We start from the raw sequence: 21330 nt of genomic DNA, 5'->3' as shown, positions 1-21330 counted from the left end.
GTTGCTGTGCGCGGGCTTTCTCTAGTTGCGACAAGTGGGGGCTACTCTTTGGTGCGGTGCGCGGGCTTCTCATCGCGGTGGCTTCTCTTGTTGCGGAGCACGGGCTCTAGGCGCGTGGGCTCCGTAGTTGTGGCACACGGGCTTAGTTGCTCCGCGGCATGTGGGATCTTCCCGGACTAGGGCTCGAACCCGTATCCCCTGCATTGGCCGGCGGATTCTTAACCACTGTGGCACTAGGGAAGCCCTAAGGCAGGATTTTTGGCAACATCTCTTCTGAGTATCATCTTTTGGTAGAAACTGAATATATGAGGCTGGCTGGCCATCAGGATTCTGGGAAGGCCCTTTGTTTTTTCCCCACCACTACGAGTAATAGGTTTTCAGAAATTTCCCTTTGAGAAGACCATTTTTAGTTTTCGTAATAGCTGGCAGAGTTGACCATTTTGCCTGTGCAATATGGAGCCGAAAATGTCCATCTCAGTTCAAGTACATGCTCGTTAACGATCGCTGTGCTAAGGCCTCGCCAGAGACAGGATCCCCCCTCATCCTGGGTCTCATGTCTTCTTTCTTTCTCTCTTTTGCTTGTATCCTTTGTTCTAGGATTGGGGACTTTGCCAGGGTGTAATCTGTAGAAGGGTCTTCACAGCTGGAAGGCGGGGCGAGGCTCAATGGCCAGCTGGGGGGGTTACAGAGTTACAGATCCAGAAGAGACAGAGGAGGCCCTTAATCCCCTGGTGCCTCTGTTTCCCCATTTGTAAAATGGGAGTAATAACATTGGCTCTACCCATCTCTCACAAGGTTGCTTTATGGGACAAATGAGATTGTTTATTTCTTTTATCGGGTTATGTCACTTCTTGCTTAAAAAACTTCTGCAACGTGGATGAACCTAGAGATTATCATACTAAGAGAAGTAAGTCAGACAGAGAAAGACAAATATTATATGTCACTTACATGTGGAATCTAAAAAATAATACAAATGAATTTATTAAGTCAGACAGAGAAAGACAAATACCAAATGACATCACTTATATGTGGAATCTAAAAAATAATACAAATGAATTTATTTACAAAACAGAAACAGACTCACAGACATAGAAAACAAAGGGTTTTCTATGGTTACCAAAGGGCAAAGAGGGGGAGGGATAAATTAGGAGTATGGGACTAACAGATACATAACGCTATATATAAAATAGATGAACAATGAGGATTTACTGTATAGCACAGGGAACTATATTCAATATATATATATTTTTTAATGTTAATGTCTTTTTAAAAAATTTTATTTTTATTTTTGGCTGCATTGGGTCTTTGTTGCTGCACGCGGGCTTTCTCTAGCTTTGGCAAGCGTGGGCTACTCTCTTGTGGTGCGTGGGCTTCTCATTGCGGTGGCTTCTCTTGTTGCGGAGCACGGGCTCTAGGCACGTGGGCTCAGTAGTTGCGGCACACGGGCTTAGTTGCTCCGCAGCATGTAGGATCTTCCTGGACAAGGGCTTGAACCTGTGTCCCCTGCATTGACAGGCAGATTCTTAATGACTGACTGTGCCACCAGGGAAGTCCTATTCAATATTTTTTAATAACCTATAATGGAAAAGAATCTGAAAAATATAGAAATATATATAAATGAATCACTTTGCTGTATACCTGAAACTAACACAATGTTGTAAATCAACTGTACTTCAAGGAAAACAAAAAAACGAACAAAAACCAAAAAATTTCTGCAGCTCCCTACTGCATAGTAATAAAACCTTGCTCCTTGCCATGACTAGTAGGACCCACATGATCTAGCCCCTGCCTACATCTTTGACCTCATTTCCTCCTTATCTTCCCTTTGCCCATGATAATCTAGCCCTCAGATCCTGAAACATGCCAAGTGCTTTCCCACCTCAGGGCCTTTGCACACGCTGTACTTGGCTGCATTGCCCCTGATGTAGGGAGATTTCCTTTAGCTGGTCCAGGTAATCATCCTTCCTTGTTAAGTGCTCTAAGCTCTTTGTTACAACCATAGCATTTATCACAATCTGTGTTTATCTTAGTTATTGCCTACATGTTGTTTCTCTTTCCCACAAAAATACAAGTTCCAAGAGGGCAGGGATCAAGTCTGCCTTGTTCACCATTTTATCCCAAGGCTTAGCACAGTGGTTGGCACTTAAAGGAAATCAACTATTTATTCATTGTCTACTATGTGCCAGCACTATGAGGAGCACTTTTTAAAAAATAAATTTATTTATTTTAAAATTTATTTATTTTTGGCTGCGTTGGGTCTTCGTTGCTGCGCGCGGGCTTTCTCTAGTTGCGGTGAGCGGGGGCTACTCTTCATTGTGGTGCATGGGCTTCTCATTGCGGTGGCCTCTCTTGCTGCAGCGCACAGGCTCCAGGTGTGCAGGCTCAGCAGTTGTGGCTCACGGGCTCAGTTGCTCCGCGGCATGTGGGATCTTCCTGGACCAAGGCTCGAATCCGTGTCCCCTGTATTGGCAGGCGGATTCTTAACCACTGCGCCACCAGGGAAGCCCCATGAGGAGCACTTTTAAAACAACATCTTATTCTACTCTGTGGTTGGTTGTAAACTAACTTTATTGTCAAGACTAGTAATAGAGATTTATATCACTTGGATATAACAACTACACAAAGCCTGATATGCCCAATGTGATGTCATTGGCTTTCAAGATGGGAGTCAATCCCAGCTTCCCTGTGTTTTCATTATATGGTGCTAGGCAGGTACCATGAGTGAAATGCTTATATGATGAATGGATGGTTAGGTGGATGAATGAATGGATGGTTGCATGGATGAGTGGATGGATGAATGGATGGATAAAGGGGTGGGTGGGTGAATAGGTAGATGGTGGATGGATGGTTGGGTGGATGGATGGTGGGTGGATAGATGGATGGATAGAAGAACGGTTAGGTTCCAGATATCTGCAATCAAAGGATTCCAGGGTTGAAAGGAACCTCAAGATTCATCCAGTTCAATCCCCCATCCATAATGGTCCCCCTCCGCTCAATTGGAAGCTGGTGTGGATGTGTTTTTGTGTGTAGGGGACAGGTGAATGGTGACTTGGAACACGGGAAATTATGAATGTCTGTCAAGGCCTGCCTTGGATGCCACCTCCTCTGGGGAATTTTCTCAGATTGTCCCTCCAGAAGTCATCTCTCTGTCCTTGGAGCACTAGGCTGCTACCTCTACTCTAGTGCCCATTTCCCCCTGCAACCATCTGAAGGAGCTGTGCATGTACCTGGCCACTTCACTACCCTCTGAGCTCCTTGAAAGCAGGGCCTGGTTGGGAGCTGCAAGGTGCTTTCCTCTTGAGGTTGTCTGGCCTTTTCTAGCTGCCATGGTTTTTCCTTGCTGAGGCCTATAGCTGCCTCTGGGCTTTCAGGGAAATGTACGTCCTCTGTAAATGTGCCCAGGACACTCCAACATTCCTTCTGAGGGGCTCTGGATAGGATTGTGGTCCTGGGGGTGGAGCCCTAAGCCATTCGGTGTCCTGTTATCTCTCTGTTCTCATGACCTTGAGAGATATGAATTGGGCTAAGATGCATAAAGTTACTAACCCTACTGGACTTAACCACAGCCTTGGCCTCTGGTTCTACCTCTTACCAGCTCAGCTGGCCCCACAGCTGTGGAAGGCCTGCAGCTTTGAAGCAGACAGCGCTGGGGTCAGCTCTACCGCTGCCCAGCTAGACTTGCTCCAGGCAAGTCCACTGACTCCCTAGTTTCCTCATTTCTAAAATGGAGACAATGAGGCCAACCTTGCAGGTTTGCAGTAAGGATTTGAGAGACTGTACATAAGGAGCCTGAGAAATGGAGGCTGCTGTTGCCATTTGTTAGCTGCTGAGATGATTGGGAGAAATGACACAGCAGGGGCTGTACGACAGTCACCGTACTAAAGAGGGTCACATGATCAAAAGAATCTCTCCTCTCTCTTTCTTTTGGGAAAGAATAGCTTTCCACTTCTCTCTGCTGACAACAACCTCATCTCTAGGTTAGCAGCAGATGGTGGGAGTTGCCAGTCTGTTGGGTTTGTATACTAAACCCCCTCCACACCCCAAATCACAACAAAACAAACAAAACAAAAAATGTAGTCCGGAGTCAAGGCTGGTAATCCGAACCCGGGACCTATGAGGCAGCTGTGGGTTTTGTGAACAGAGAATGCCCTTCCTTTGGTCATTTTTGTGCATCTCTCATTCATTCATGAATCCATTCTACTGTTTTATTTGATTTATTATTTTTTTGTAGGTGTCATTTATTTTTTATTTTTAAAAAGTTTTATTGGAGTCTAGTTGATTTACAATGTTGTGTTAGTTCAGGTGTACAGCAAAGTGAATCAATTATACATATACATATATCCACTCTTCTTCAGATTCTTTTCCCACATAGCTCATTACAGAATACTGAGTAGAGTTCCCTGTGCTGTACAGTAGGTCCTTGTTAGTGATCTATTTTATATATGGTCCTGTGTATATGTCGATCCCAATCTCCCGATTTGTCCCTTCCCCCACGTTCTACCATTTTAATTACTTCCTAGGGGGACATCACTGTGTTCATCGGTGGGAGAACGCAAAGGTGACAAAAACGAGGCTCCCTGCCCTTAAGATACTTGAAATCTGGTGGGAGAATTAAGACATGACTAGAAACAGCTCTGATACCAGGGAATACATTTTAGCTGTCAAGCATAAACATTGTGGTCTTGGAGTTGAGGATGGTGGATTGTACTCTGATTGGGGAAAAAGAAGGCTTCCAGGGAGAGTGAGCATTTGAGTTAGAACCTGAAGGATGAACGGGAGGTCAAAGGGCAGGGAGGTCATTTCAGAAGCACAGAAGGACCCAGAGCAGGAGCTCCCAAACTTGAACGTGCATCAGAATCACCTTGTGAGAAACACGTTGCCCCGTCACACCCAGCGTTTCATTCAGTGGGTCTGGGGTGGGGCCTGAGAATTTGCATCGCGAACAAGTTCCCAGCTGATGCTGATGGCCCTGGTCTGGGGACCCCACTCTGAGAACCCCTGGTGAAGGCAAAGCGGCAGAGGGAGAAAGTGTAAGAGATCGTTCATTCACTCACTTCCCCACTGAACAAATAGTAAGCACTTACTACGCATCAGGCCCTGTGCTAGGTGATAGGGATACAGAAGAGGATAAAAGAGACTGCTGCCAGGACAGGAGAAGAAGGATGTTAAGCAGAGAGACACCAGGGGAATATGATTGGAAGCTGTGATAAGTGCTATGAAGGAAAAGAACATGGTGATACAGGAGAGAATAACAGAGCGGGGTCTTATCTGTCTTGCTGGAATGGACCATGACGTGTGAGTGGGGCTGTGCAGGATGAGAAGGATCTGGTGAGATGTGTGTGGTGAGGGTTCCTGGCGAAGGGGCCAGCATATGGAGAGGCCCTGGGGTAGTAACGAGCTTGGCTCATCTGAGGAGTGGGAGAACCTTCTCATGGACTTGGAATAGAGAGTTGTGGGGTTCATGATGGCGGAGAAGTAGGCAGAGCCCTGCCAGCCAGGGTAAGGCATTTGGATGGTACTCAAAGTGCATTGGGTATCCAGCAAATGCACGTTTGGGAGAGAAGTGGAGAGAGTTTAGGCCACAGGACAGGAAGGTCTTAGGTGACAGTCTCAGGACCTTGAGCCTTCGTCCGTGGCCACAGCATGATCTGAGTGGGAGGCTCTGCCCTGAGCTCGGCTGGACAGCAGCAGCTCACACCTCCGAAGGGACCTTCTATTAGCAAACCCTCAACCCTCCATAGTAATCCCTTTGTTCGATCTCTAAACATACCTGGAAGGGAGGGAGGAGCAGGTATGCCTTTTTGCTGAGGGGGAGGAAGATGGGGAGAAGAAAAACCATGGAGAAAGTGTTACATCTGTGCTGTCCAAGATGGTCGCCACTGGCTGCATGTGGCTATTGAAAACTAAATTAATCAGTATTAAGTAAAACTTTGAATTCAGCCCCAGAGTCACACGGAGTAGCCACATTTCAAGTACTCAACAGCCACAGGTGACTACGGCTACCATCTTGGATGCGGCAGATATAGGACATTGCCATCATCACAGAAAGTTCTATTGGACAGTGCTGCCTTAAGTGAGGTTTTATCAGCTTGTTTAGGATAGAGTCAGATGGGAACCTGGTCTCCAGAACAGCTCCCAGCCTGGAACTATTTTTGCTCCATGATTTCACTTCCATGGTGGCCACGTGTGCTGCCACGTGTGCTGAAGTCTCCCTGCTCTCGGCTTTGCTTGCTTGCGCGCAAGACCAGGAGGCTTGGCGGCCCAAACCCTAGCCCCACCTGCCTGGCCAGGCGTTCTCTTCTGAACACTGACCCTGTTGCCAAGACCCCAGGTGCAGCACAAGGAGACACAAAACTGGTTTTCCTTGCCAAGCAAAGCCAAGACTACCGTGTAAAACTTAGTAGGAAGCTTTTGCTTTTCCTTCATCAGTGTCACCTCTAAGAATAATCCTGAAATCTTTGAACTTGGGGTCACTCTGGAGAGTATTTTTTAATCTTTCGTTGAATGGAAAGATAAACGAGTCTGTGAGGGGTTATGGGCTTGCCTGGTGCCTCATAGCTTCTTAGTTGCAATGCAGAGAGTTGAATGCGGGCCCCTGACTTTAATTTTAGTCTTTTTCACCCTGGCATTCAAAGGGCATGGTGATGTCATACAGTTCATCTTAGACCATTTTCTGGCTCACTTGAAAATTTCCAAGTTTATTTTTGGGTCAGGATCCTTTAGCTTGTGTGTGAAATTTACCAAATGGGGGTAAAAATCAAAATCGATTAAGCCCCTCCCTGATTCTCCACTCAGAACTGCCCAGTACTGAGCAGGGATCAGAGTGACAGTACTATCAAGACATTGGCAAAAATCCATCATCCAGGGGCTTCCCTGGTGGCGCAGTGGTTGAGAGTCCGCCTGCCGATGCGGGGGACGCGGGTTCGTGCCCTGGTCCGGGAGGATCCCACATGCCGCGGAGCGGCTGGGCCCGTGAGCCATGGCCGCTGGGCCCGTGAGCCATGGCCGCTGGGCCTGCGCGTCCGGAGCCTGTGCTCTGCAGCGGGAGAGGCCACAACGGTTGAGAGGCCCGCGTACTGCAAAAAAAAAAAAAAAAAAAAAAAAAAAAAATAATCCATCATCAAATAAAACAGAGAGGGGTTAGAGGATGCGTTTATCGCTTCTATGCTTCCTTCCTCCTGAAGATTTTGATGGATTCTATTCGTTCTGAGGTGAATTTCCCTGTTCCCTTCTCCACCTCTCCCATCCCAGGTCCACTCTGGAGCTCGTCTCTTTCCTTCAGGAGCTTGCATTTTCCAATCCTGAACATCTTTGAAGGAGTCATGTTGTCTGTCTGGGGGAAAAGGCTTTGGGGTGCTTGCTTCCTAAGAGATCTGCTAAAAACTGGACATGCGTTAGGGAGGAAATACCCTATGAATGATGGACGTAGTCTACTTCTGCATTGTCCAGCACCACAGCTGCTGGCCACATGTGCCCTGATGACCACTTGACATGTGGTTAGTGCAACTGAAGAACTGAATTCTCACTTTTATGTAATTATCTGTTGGTTTTAGAAGTTAACAGTTTATTAAAGCAAAAAAAAAAATTCAATACCCTTATTCTCCTTATGCTTGAAATTCAGCTTACAGGCAGTATTATTCTATTCGTGTTAAGTCCAGGAAATTTTAGCAATCACATGTAAGGGCAGTTTGCATAATTTTTGCTTCCTTTGACAACCTTAGTGAATTAAACACCTTCAAATAATTTAACTATATTTATAAATTTGATATGCAGAAAAACTTTTTAAGTACTCAGTTGACAGACAAGCCGTCCCACTGCTTACGCAGCACATAGAAATCTAAAAAAATAAACTTATAAATATGCTGGGCCTTAAGCCACTTTCTATCATAGTACATAAATGGAATACAATTTTAACTTAAAATGTACGTCTGAACCAGTTATTTAATTACACATTTCAAATTAGACTTAGAAAGGTGAAGTCTTCCTCTAGTTGGCCAAATTATATAAAACATTAAGAGAATGTAAAATAAATACTCCAAAGGCACAGACTCTTTAATTCAAATATTACTCTTATGGGTTTAACTACTTAAATATGTCTATAATTCATCCTAGATTTTCCCAGAACTTAAAGACGCTAACCCATTCAGGAAACTAGTTTATCTCACACAATTCTCAGCTTAAAGTCTAATGATATTTTGGGGAGGTGAATTCTCTGATTGCCTGAGGTCACTTAATGTCCAGTAAGGCTGCTTTCTGGATTTTTGTCAGTGGTGCCCATAAGCTGCCCTAACCTGGTTTAGTCACTATGTTGATTAATTATGTAATTTTAGTTAATTTAAATTTACCTGTACAGGGCCACGTGTGCTCACTGGCTGGTGTGTTGGAAAGCACAGCTCCAGATGGAATAGGTTTCCACAGTCAAGGTGAAGGGGTTGCCCAAATGAGATGTGCTTTCAGTGTACGCAGGTTTTGTGTTTTTTCCTTGTGTCATCTGTTCTTGCTTTATGCCTGGGGTCTTAGTTCTACTTTCCCTCTCGTTCAGGCGGTGAAGAGTAAGGCAACATCTGGCCTAGGGCAGACCTTCCACAGATGTTTTTGGCTGCTACTTTTTAAAGTCTGGCTCCGTCCCCCCAGCTGCCCAGGGACCACAGCCACCACCTCCCAGAACTTCTGTGGGATTCCTCTCAGCCACGCCTCCTCTTGTGCAGTGCCCACCCATTGGTGCTTTTTTTTTTTTTTTTTTTTTGGCAACTTCATCTATCTTTGTCACTTGCCAGGAAGTTTCATGCTCAAAGTGTAGGTACAAAGTGTGGGTCCCTACTCTGCAAGCTTATATTTCTCTGTACAGCTTGGTCCTTGGTGAATGATTAAGGGGGAAGAAGGGGAATGGGCAGGGGGAGGTCTTTGCAACTGTCTGGCTTTGCCCCCCTGAAGCTGGCCCTGGACAGAAATGTGTGCTATTATTTATTACTCTTCATGCAGGCTGTCCTTGTCCCAGAAAGGTTGGGAGAGGTTACAGCTGGGGCACAAGCTAAGTTTGCCTGAGGGAACCCTGCAATCTTATTTCTCCCCCTGCTTCTCATTTTCAGGATGATTGGTCCTACATACATCTCTCTGCCCTCTCTGGAATTTCAACCCTTCAAGACTCCCTCGTTTAATCAGATCACCTAATTGGCACTGCAGTGGCAGTGACTGATAAAGAACCCCTCGGCAGTGGTTCTGGACTTCTTGTGTCTGTCAGAACTATCTGGGGTCCTTGTTTAAAAGAAATGAGATGAGAAGCCCCCTGTCCCCAGGAGTATTTGATTCCGCATGTGTGGGTTGGGGGGAGCAGGGCCTCAGCCTGTGTGTTCTTAACAAGCTCCCCTAAGGGAGCTAAAGGTTGACAACTTTAAAGTATTGTCACTTAATGGAATGAAAATTAGGAACGCGACAGGCTCCGGGCAAACTCAGCTCTTACTTGTTATCCTCGTGACCTTAGGTAAGTTACATCGTCACTCTGTGCCTCCATGTTCTCATCTCAAAAATGGGACTAGGGACTTGCTTGGTGGTCCAGTGGTTAGGGCTCCGCGCTTCCACTTCAGGGAGCACGGGTTCGATCCCGGGTTGGGGAACTAAGATCCTGCAAGCCGCGCAGAGCGGCCAAAAAAAATTAAAAAATTAAAAAAATAAAAATGGGGATGATAAAGTTCTTGGCTCTTACGGTTCATATGACAATCAAATAACATTAACAAAGCACTTACCGCAATGCCTGGCACATGGTAAGTGCTCAATTAAATTTAACTATGATTATGAATATATTATTGTATAATAGTTTATTGATAATAACATTGTTCGCAACATAACTAAAGCAGTAGGCACAGGGCTGGCATATAAAAAGTGTCAACAAATGTCAATCTTATTATTATAAATATATAATATATGCTGTATCATATAAAATTATGTATAAAATTATCTTATGTATTATATATGAACTCTTATCTGTGGATATATATTATACAGATATACTATATATAATATACAATAATATATAATAATACATATATTAATATATAATAAATTGTATATGTTATATAGTATATAAATGTACTATATATACGTTATAGCGAAATGTATTGTTATAGCAAACATATTAAAATTGTAATTATCATTATGTGAGGAAGTTACCAGTGGGGCTGGCATCTAAGTAAGTGCTCATTAAATATGTCAACTCTTTTTTCCCTACTGTTTGTAGTATTCATTAGCAGTAATAATGTAAAGAAAAGGAAAAGCCACCAGGTGCATTGAGGGCTTTAAAAGGCAGTGGGCAGTTTCGGGCAGAGAGGGAGCCGGCCGCGGTGCGGCATTCCGGGAGGCCAGCGCCGGACTGGTGGTCGGTTTGGCTTCCGCCTGAGGGATCCTGTTCTTACTGGGACGGGGTGGGAAGAGAAGAAGGGCGCGCGTCTCCTAGGCCTCCAGCCGTCAGCAGCGAATTTGCCTGCGGTTGCAAATCGCCGGTTACTTGAGACGTTAGAGAGTCAATTCTCTCCGCTGTCAGCTGGTCCCCCCAGCGCCGGAGATGTTATGACAATGGTCGCCCTGGCAACCAAGGGAAGGCGTCGGGCCGCTGGCGATTTCTTTACCCTCAGAGAGCCTGGGCCTCAGAGCCAGGGCTCGGTTCTGAACGTGCAGCGCCGGCTGGAAAAGGAGTTGGGATTTCTGGGCAGAGGCCTGGCCCCCGCGAACCCCAATGATGTTGGTTCATAGAACAACCAAGAAAAATGTCTTGTATGCCAGGCACTGATCTAAACGCTGCGGGGAGAGACAGGCAAAGCCCGTGCTCTTTGGAGCTGACATTCTGATGGGTGTGTGAGATGATTGGGGGGGGGTAACCATGGAAACCAGTAAACAGGATAATTTGTGGGATAGCGATGAGTGCTCCCGAGGAAAAAACAGGGTGTTGTGACGGTGACATTGGGGGACAGTTGGGAAGGGATGACACGCGGAAGACAGGAAAATGCCGTTTATGTCCTAACGCCGGAGGGAAAGAACTCTCAGCAGTGGAAAGACGAGGACCGTTCACATTCAGGGCTCTGAGCTCTCCCTTGGTAGTGGGTTCCTGCTAAAGAGAAGGCGGCGGTGTGGGTGCTTGCTGACAGGCAGCCCTGAGGGTTACAGAGGGCTCTTCATCTGCGTGATTTTAAGGCCAGTTATAGCTCATCCCTGAGCCTCAGTTTCCTAATGTGTAAAATGGCCGTTGCCATGAGGTTTACACGAGATGATTCGTGAAAGATGACATCCTCAATCTGTATTGCACTCCTTTCCAGTTTCCACGGACTCTGCTTTAGTCTTTTTCTTTTTTTTTGGTTGTTGTTTTTTGTGTTTTTTTTTTTTGCGGTACGCGGGCCTCTCACTGTTGCGGCCCCTCCCGTTGCGGAGCACAGGCTCCGGACGCGCAGGCTCAGCGGCCACGGCTCACGGGCCCAGCCGCTTCGCGGCACGTGGGATCTTCCCGGACCGGGGCACGAACCCGCGTCCCCTGCATCGGCAGGCGGGCTCTCAACCACTGCGCCACCAGGGGAGCCCTGTTTGTTTGTTTGTTTTTTAAACATCTAAGTGGTGAAGGTTTTGGACTCCAGCAAAAAACCAAACCCCAGGGCTTGCCTATGGGTCTCTGGGTTTATCTAGGTTTAGATTCTGAGTGAAAAGTTACCCGTTTTCACATTAGAGATTTCCGACATGATTATTTATAGCTTTGTCACATGTCTTGACTTTAAACATTTTTTTTGTTTATGCTGCTAAATTTACCATCATGCTAATACCAAGTACAGTAATAAGACACTGAAGATGCTCAGATCCAGTGAGGTCGCAAAAATTTTTCCATCTGCTGTGGAAAGTGCCAGGCTGCCCCCTGGTGGGGAGATGGGGAACTACACCTCTGGGTTCCTACTCTCAAAGTCCTGTGATCCTTCTAACCCCAAGCCCAGGAGACCTTATTTTGTACGGGACAGTGCAGGGGCCCATGGTGGGCTCAGCTTGGATGTGCTATTTCCAGGAGCCCAGTGTTTATTCACTTGAAGATGGGATTTCTTTGGACTTTTTGCAGTTCAGCTCTGCATGGACTTGAATTGAGGGTGACCTAAAAATAAATTAGGACACCTGGCCGGGTGAGGACATACCAAAGCCTTTTACTAATTGTGTTTCACAACCTTGACCTCTAGATGGTTTAGACTGTCCACTTCAGCAGAGTGTTATGGTGAAGAGGGCACGGAACTGGAAATCAGAGCCCGAGTTCAAATCCCGACCCTCCTGCTGCTTTAGTTATGAGCTTGGACACAGTTCCCGAGCCTCTGAGCATCAGTTTCCCGGTCTGCAGAATTTTGTTAATAACAATCCAACACCCACTTCAGCATTGTCGTGATGCTCTTATAAAGCAGTATCTTTAGAACCATTTTGGAAAATAATTTGGCTAGTGATGTAGGGGGATTAAGATCAATCCCTGAAAATTCCTCAAGTGGAGGTCAGTGCCTCTCACACCTCGTGTGGGGAAGGGTCAGTTTTTTTCTTTCCAATACTCTTATAAAATATGATAAAAATGACTTACTAGAAAAATGAAATGGACCCAAAACCCCAAACAAAATAGAAGCCTCACTTTAAAACTATCAGATTCAACAGACATAAAATTGCCCTGTCAAATAGCCATTAAAGTGTCTAACTGCTCTCAATTTCTGTCCTTTACTGAAGGGGGCTGGCCTTCAGGGCCTTCCTGGCACTTGAATAGTCCTGTCTTAGGGCAGGTGCGGTTGTGTGTGTGTGTGTGTGTGTGTGTGTGTGTGTGTGTGTGTGTGTAATTGATCTCGTATTCCCCTCACCCGCCAGCTCTTTGTATTTAGAAAGTACCTAAACAAACTTAAATGAACGAATGAGAAGTCTTACTTCTCTTAGGATAAACGTAGAACTCTCTCATCTTTGTCATCCTGTCATCTTGGAACATTGCTTTGTAAGAGGCTATTCTCGTAATTTTGCATTCTTGGTGCCTGTGCTGAACCCTGGCTGCCCTTCTGCTCTGACTCCTGTCCTCTGCCTCTTGATTGTGTTTGCACGGCTGTCTCGTCTGCCGCACTGGGAGCTGCTTCAGGCCTGGACTGGTGCGGCCTGCTCTTGATGAGGACTCCTCCCTCAGAGCTGCTTGGTAAAGGCCTGCTGTGCAGATGAGCCCACAGCCCTTAAAGGGTGCTGCTGGCAGGGGTGCTGCACCCCAGCTTCCAGAACTGGTTTTCTGCCCTGATTTTGTTGCCCAAGGATCTGGATGCTTAAGCTTGTCTGAGAAACAAACTGCCTTCATTACGTAATTCAGACAGTAGATGGATGTTTCTCATGCTTGCCTGATGCTCAGAACCATTGGGGTGCTTGCGTTTCTATGGATTCCTGGGCTTTCTCCAGATTCCCTGAATCGGAATTTCTAGGGCATAGGTCTGGAAGTTTGATTTTTTAGCAAACACTTCCAGGTGGTTTTTATGGTCAGGAAGTTAGGGAAAGAGGGAACTACCTTGTAAAATATTCTAGTGCCTTAGGAGAGCTACTTAAGCTCCATGGCCCTCAGTTTCCTCATCTGTAAAATGGGGATATGTATGTGTGTATATTTATATATAAATATTTATATATACTATATAGATATATTTAAAATTTATTTAATGAAATGGCTAACATTGTGAATGACCCACATCTTTATTGTTGGCAAGTGTCTGATTTTCATGACGTTTGTGACTAATTGTTATATAGATAATTCAAGCTTACAGAAAAATTCCAAGATACACATGCACAGAGATGCAGAGATAATAACCCAGAGATGCAGCTGCTAACATTTTGGAGCATTGCCTTCTAGTCTTGTGTGTGTGCGTGTGCCTATACATACATGCAGTTTATATTCAGAAAATGAGATTATACTGTTCCTGTTGTGTTGTTGCACTTGGCAGTGGATCTAACATTCTTTGTGCGTCAATAAATAAGAGTTTGTTAGACTTGGGTTCATATGGTGATTCATGCACTTAGTAGCTCGGTGACCTTGGGCAAGTTATTTAACCTTTCTGAGCCTTGATTTTCTCAGTTGTGGAGTGGGGCAGTGATTGGACCTATGTTGCAATGTCACTGTGAGAATCAAATCGATAATTCATAAAAAGTGCTTATCACGGCACCTGGCTCAGAGAGAGCCCCTGTTAGCTGACAGCTGTGATCATCCTGCAGCACCAGCCCTGGGGACCTGGTGGAAAGAGCTGCTGACCCCCAGGGTCCCCATTTGGGAAGTGCTGCTCCATCTCTGCCCAGTCCAACTTCACGTTCTGGGCAGTTTTCTGGGGTTTTCCCTGCTTGGACTAGCCATGCTCTTGTCCGGAAAGGTAATCTGTATTCCTCTTTGGCTCAAGGGGAAGCCCTGGACCTGTGGCTGCCCCCTCACACTCCATCTGCTTCCTACACCCATCTGTCTCCTCCGTTCTAAGGCATCATAGTGGGGATGCCCCTTGATTCTGGCTTCTGGGCAGGTGTAGGTCCAGTCTCTGCGTGACCCTGGAAACTCCTCCCCAGAATCCAAACATTCCTTCAACAAATAGTTAGGACACGGTGTTTTGTGAGGGGTGGGGTGGGGTGGGGTGGGGCTCAGCCTGTCTTCTGCACAGACATTATCTCATGTGATGCCTCAGCAGGCATGTGAGCAAAGGTGATATATGCCCATTTCACAGATGAGAAAGTAGAGGCCCAGGGAGCTGATATGACTTGCCCAAGCTTCAGAACTGGAATTCAGAAACGCACTTCTCCCACAACACCTAGTAGGCTTCCCAAAACGAGTGAGACTGTCTCTCTGCCCTTGAGGGGATGATAGCCAACTTTTGGATTTCCCATTTGGTGGGAAGGACCTATGAACAACTCAGAGTGCGGCATCCTGGTAAAGAGAGGGAACTTTGGGATCATACCCTAGCTTTGTGGATCCAGGCAAGTGATTTAACATTTTTGATGCCTCAGTTTTTTCGTTCACAGAATGGGCTCCGAACACCGGCCTCACAGCTAGCATTGCTGTGTGGATTTAAAAACAAACAAACACATTCAAAGCACTTATCTCACAGCGCCGGCACACTGTGAGTATTCAGTGCACCGTGTCTGTGCGATCATGGCCATTATTCCCCAGAATGCTTTATGGTAACTGGCAAAGATGCCCCCAGCAGACATCCCAGAGATGCTCGCATCATGGGCTTTTGACCCTGGTATCAAAAGAATGCCTCATGCAGAAGATTAAAAAGAAAGAGGTAGTATGAAAAAGTATGAAAAAACAGGGAGAGATCCTGGAGGCTTACTACCAAGTGAAAACAGTATGGTACAATTTATGTGAAAAAACCCACAACCCTACCCATCAAACAACACTGCAGAGTTTCTACATGTATGTACATACATGTGAAAGTACATAGGAAAAGGTATGGAAAGAAGGACACCAAACAAATCTCAATAGTTACCCCCATTATCTTCAGGGAGAAGGAGGCCAGCATTAATGGGAGTAGGTGGTCACAAGGAGCTTTGGCTTTATCGGACGTGTTCTAGCTTCTTCTTTACAAAGAAAATATATGGATGTGTTTATTAAATCAGTAAAGTAAATTAAAATAAAGTTATCCTTTCTGCAATATTGGGGCTTTGGAATCAGACTTGGGTTTGAATCCTAGCTCTCTACTTAAGTTGTGTGATGGTGAGCAAATGACTTAATTTCTCTGGGCATCATTTCTTCATCTGTAAAATGTAGATCTTGACAGCACCTATCTCCGGGGTATGTGAGGATATATTAACATGATGCATGTAAGAGCACACGGAAGTGCTCAATAATGGTACTTTTATTTTTATTGTTATGCTTATTTCATTTACTCTTCCAAATCTGAAAAGGGCTCCTTAATCCTTTAAGACTCCCGTGTCTTCATTACTCACCAATTATAATGCAAGGAAAAGAGTAATAAATTTTATAATAGCGTATGTACAAATAAAATGCCAGAGAAGAATCGATAAAGACTTGCTGGAGAAGGTGACACCTGAGATGGGCTTTGGAGAGAAAGTCAGATTTTCATGAGTTGATGGGGTGGTATATCAATTAGCTATGGGTTCCACTAATGCTGCATAACAAACAATCACAAAACCTTAGTTGTATACAATATAAACTTTTATTGGTTCCCTGAAGATTAGTGGCTCTTCTGATCTTGACTGGGCTCACTCATAGCCAACCCCAGGCAACAATTTGCTTTTGACTGAGCTAGGCTGGCTTTGGCTTGGATGTCTGTGAAAACTTGACTTTGCTCTGTGTAGTTTCTCATCCTTCAGTGACTAGCTGGCCAGCCTGGGCACATTCTCATGGAGATTCAAGAGAGCAAGCAGAAACACACAAGGCCTCTTTCTATTGGCGGAGGCAAGTCACGCTGGTTGGGTGCTGGCACCGATTCTGCCTGTTTAGTGAGTTAACTGCAAAGTCATATCACAAAGGATGTGGAGACAGGAGGGGTAAAGGATTCAGGTCATCTTTACAATCTGCCACAGGTGGACATGGAAGGGAATTTTAGGTAGGAGGAGCCTGAGCAAATGCATAGAGAGGTGACATTGAGGTGACGTGTTTAGGGAATTGCATGGAAATGAGAGGCAAGGAGAATAATGGAGTTGAGATGAACCCCAAATAATAGTCAGAAGAGTTTGAACATTATTCTATGGGACAGTGTTGCCCAAACTCATCAGTTTGTATCACCATCATACATTTTGTCATATCTGTATATTTTGCTGTCAACAAAATCCAATTTTCTAAAAACATACATGTATCTAAAAATAAAGCTTTGTACAACTATTGTAATGGAAAACTAGTATCACTTGCCATAAATGGAAGACAATCAAGAAAATAAATACGATGAAAATGTATCATTAAGTTGTTAAATACTGTTACCTGCCCAGGGCTCTGAGTCTGTGTCCTGCTGTCTGTTATAAAGAGATTAGCCAGTGTTAGGTGTTAAAGACATAATATCACTGAACTGAGACTGTCTCTTTGATATATAATTAGATGGCTGCCGGGAGATTAGGACAGGAAAGAATGTGCTCATTATGGGACCCAGTGTTGCCATGCCTGGGCACCACCCCAAGTTATCAGTGGTACCGACACTTGGGAAATGCTGCTCTTCAAGCATGGGTGTTTGAGCAGTGACATGGTTCCATCAATCCTGCTAAATGTCCATCGACAGATGAATGGATAAAGAAGATGTGGTACATGTTTACAGTGGAATACTACTAACAGCCATAAGAAAGAATGAAATAATGCCATTTGCAGCTGCATGGATGAACTTAGAGATGATCATCCTAAGAGATGTAAGTCAGAGGAAGACAAATACCATATGATATCACTTATATGTGGATCTAAAATACGACACAAATGAATATATCTACGAAACAGAAACAGACTCACAGACATAGAGAACAGACTTGTTGCCAAGGCGGAGGGAGTTGGGGATGGATTGGGAGTTTGGGGTTAGCAGATGCAAACCATTATATGTAGAATGGATAACAACAAGGTGCTATATACAACAAGCACAGGGAACTATATTCAGTATCCTGTGGTGAACCATAATGGAAAATAATTTTTACAAGAATGTATATATATATATATATATGTATGTATAACTGAATCACTTTGCTATACAGCAGAAATTAACACAACAGTGTAAGTCAACTATACGTCAATTGAGAAAAAAATGTTGATTCTTCCAAATCAGATTGCTCTCTGGTGGCATCCTCAATGGTTTCTCACATTCTCGCTGACATTGGATAGCGTCAACGTTAAAAAACGTTGCCAACCCTATCCAAACATTTTTTTCCATTGATAAGCAGCTAATGCATATACATCGTATTTTCTAAGATTGCTACAGATGTGCAAACAGGAAAAAAATAGGTCACCCATAATCTTAATTTTGTTATATACCCTCCCAGGGCTATTTGCATCTATACTCATATAGTTTTATAAAGCTTTTAATACATTATTTATACATTACAAATATTATACATATTTTGTACATCTTTAAATGGTATGCCACTCTATGAATACATTGTAATTTATTTACATCAGCTTTTATCACTGAAGAGTTGGATTGTATCCAATCTTTCATGGCTATTATCCACTTGGAGCAAGACTTCATGAATATCCTTAATTATTTCTTTAGGATAAAGCCCTAGAGCAGCACTGTCCCTTAGAAATATAGCGAGAGTGACATGTGTGAACCAAATGTATAATTTAAAATTTTCTAGTAGCCACATTAATAAAGAAACAGCTGAAATTCATTTTAATAATATATTTTATCTAACCCAATGTATCCAAAATATTATCACTGAAACATGTAATCCATGTAAAAATATTAATGATATATTTTATGTTATTTTTTTCCTATCAAGTCTTTGAAATCCAATGTGTATTTTACACTTACAGCACATCTCAATTCAGACACTAAAATGTCAAAGTTAAAGTAAAGTGTAGCTCTATCAAAACGATAAGGTTATGTTTAACAGAAAAATACTGTACGTGGCTTCCATTTTCAAATTTAAATTGAATAAAATTTAAAATTCCATTCCTTAATCACCCTATAGCAATACCCTAAATGTTCAGTTAGCCACATGTAACTGGTGACATGACCATTTTGGACATTTGACGCCGAGATTAAATCAGCTTCACTCATGTCCGCTTCTCAACCTGTGAAACCAGAGCAGAGTTGGGGGTGGTGCCTGGATATCGGATTTGAGAATGCATCGGCAAACATCAATATCTGAAACAACAACAAGGCATGCCATATGATCCAGCAATCCCACTCCTAGGCACATATCTAGAGAAAACCGTAATTTGAAAAGATACATGCACCCCAGGGTTCATAAGCAGCGGAGTTTACAATAGCGAAGATATGGAAACAACTTAAATGTCCATCGACAGATGAATGGGTAAAGAAGATGTGGTACATATATACAATGGACTACTACTCAGCCATAAAAAAGAATGAATTAATGTCATTTGAAGCTACATGTATGCAACTAGAGATTATCATGCTAAGCGAAGTAAGTCAGAAAAAGACAAATACCATATGATATCACTTACATGTGAAATCTAAAATATGACACAAATGAACTTATCTACAAAACAGAAACAGACTCACAGACATAGAGAACAGACTTGTGGTTGCCAAGGCGGGGGGTAGGGGAGGGGGATGGATTGGGAGTTTGGGACAAGCAGTTGCAAACTATTGTATATAGGATGGATAAACAACAAGGTCCTAGTGTACAGCCCAGGGAACTATATTCAATATCCTGTGATAAACCATAATGGAAAAGAATATGAAAAAGAATATATAGAGATAGATATATACATATCTATATCTATCTGTATCTATATCTGAATCACTTTGCTGTACACCAGAAACTAACACAACACTGTAAATCAACTATACTTCAATTTAAAAAAAAAAAAAGCAAAAACAAGGCAGGCAGCAGAACTAGGGTGAGAAGGCAGCCGAGCAGGGGTCAGGGTTCATGAGGGCAGCACCCAGGCAGGGCAGTGGCCTGGTGGAGTTAGGGAATTCACTAAATTCAGCAGACGGAGCCAAGAAATAAATATATTGAGGATTGTTTTTCTCACTGCCTGAGAAGAGTGATACAAATGTGGGGAGGGAAAATGCTAGAATAAACCCTATGGTGTTGGATTGGGATTAGAGGTATCAGTTATCAATACATATAAATAACAAATATAGGTACAGATTTATGTATCTACATATTCACATATGCATTGCACATACATGTGTTGCCTAGGCTGTCTACTAAGGGGACTGGAAATGACACCCCAATATCAATGATCTCACCTAGTACCCAGATCTTGGCTTCTGAATACCATATTCCGCTCAGAGGAACCAACACTGCTTGGAGAAATGATGGATTCCAGGGTTGGGGCAGGAAAAGAATAAGATGACCCTAGAAAATTTTGTTGTGTCAGAGAGTAAGGAAGTGCTCAAAGAATGATGGGGACGTGTCAAACTGTACTTATTTCTTTTGTGTGGCTTTCCATACCTGTATAAAGAAAATAGTTAAAACAAGTCATAAAATAAAACAACAGACAGACATGAGAGTTCTATAGATGTCTTAGTTGAGAGCCCAGCTTTGAAGTCTCAGTAGGTCAGACCCTATTCATTCAGAAATAAGCTAGAGAAAAAACGTATTCTTTTTGACCTTTTCTATTCTAACACTCGAAATTGAGATTCTAAATGAAAAGCATTCTAGGTACATTAGCATAAGGTGATTTTTGTGCCGTTATTGCAATAGAATGTGGGCTTATCCAGAATGGCAACTTTGGGACTTCCCTGGCGGTCCAGTGGTTAAGACTCCAGGCTTCCACTGCAGGGGACATGGGTTCGATCCCTGGTTGGGGAACTAAGAGCCCACATGCTGCACGGCACGGCCAAAAAAATAAATTAATTAAAAAAATCTTCTTTAAAAAAAAAAAAAAAGGAATGGCAACTTTCTCTTTACTAGTAAGGTGAATAAAATTAACGTTAACTTAAACACCATTTTTCTGATTTCTTCCAGTGGGCTTCAGCGTCAGGTGAGCTCTCCCAGATGGCAACAGGGGTGGCCCGGCAGCTCCTGGCTTCGCTGGCGCCCTCCTGACAATGCCAGTGGGAAGTAGGAGCTGTCCTCTGAGTGCTTGGGAAGAGGTGATGGGGAGGTTTCTCGGCGGCCCAGCCTGGCTTCCTTGTTCCTCCTGCTCCAAATGCTGCAGCCAGGCCTGGGTCACATGCCCACCCTGCAGCCCGGTGGCGGTGGGGTAGGTGGGTGAAGCCAGCCTCACCTCAACCATATGAACTGGGAGCTAAAGAAGGAAGGTTCCCCCAAAGAAAGCTGAAATAGTCTTTGTATGGAGACCAGCTAGACAGAAACAGATGCCCACTGCTGTCATGCCCTGCTCCAAATTATGTGGTCCTAGAATTCCGGGACTGCCTTCTTGATAAATATTGGTTGACAGGTGCTTTAAAATGTCAAAGGCATTTGTATAACTAAGGATTTTAATTTTTGTTTCATTGAATTATCTTTATTAAATAGCTTTTAAATCACAAAAATGATAACATGCTTTGAGTAACTATTGAAACAAAGCAAAAATATATAGAGAAATACAACCGTTTTTTTCTCACCCCATCTATAGAGCTTCGCCATCCCAACTTAGCAGGCTGGGGTGTGTCTTCCACACTTTTGTCTCTTCTCATGCACACCTATTGCCTTTCTTTTGTTAATGTTGTTAGTTTTTACATAATAGGCAATAAA

The 21330-nt window shown here is 43.8% G+C and overlaps 1 protein-coding gene across 1 annotated transcript in view; it reads left to right on the top strand.

Moving 5' to 3' along the window:
- The window catches only part of KSR2 (kinase suppressor of ras 2), a 414563-nt gene that overhangs the window by 55440 nt on the left and 337793 nt on the right, over window positions 1-21330 (top strand). The window lies entirely within an intron of this gene.

Source organism: Physeter macrocephalus, chromosome 19 (genome assembly GCF_002837175.3).
Source record: "Physeter macrocephalus isolate SW-GA chromosome 19, ASM283717v5, whole genome shotgun sequence".
Taxonomy (NCBI): Eukaryota; Metazoa; Chordata; class Mammalia; order Artiodactyla; family Physeteridae; genus Physeter; species Physeter macrocephalus.
Note: the sequence above shows the minus strand (reverse complement) of the source record. Positions and strands in the feature narration are given on the sequence as shown.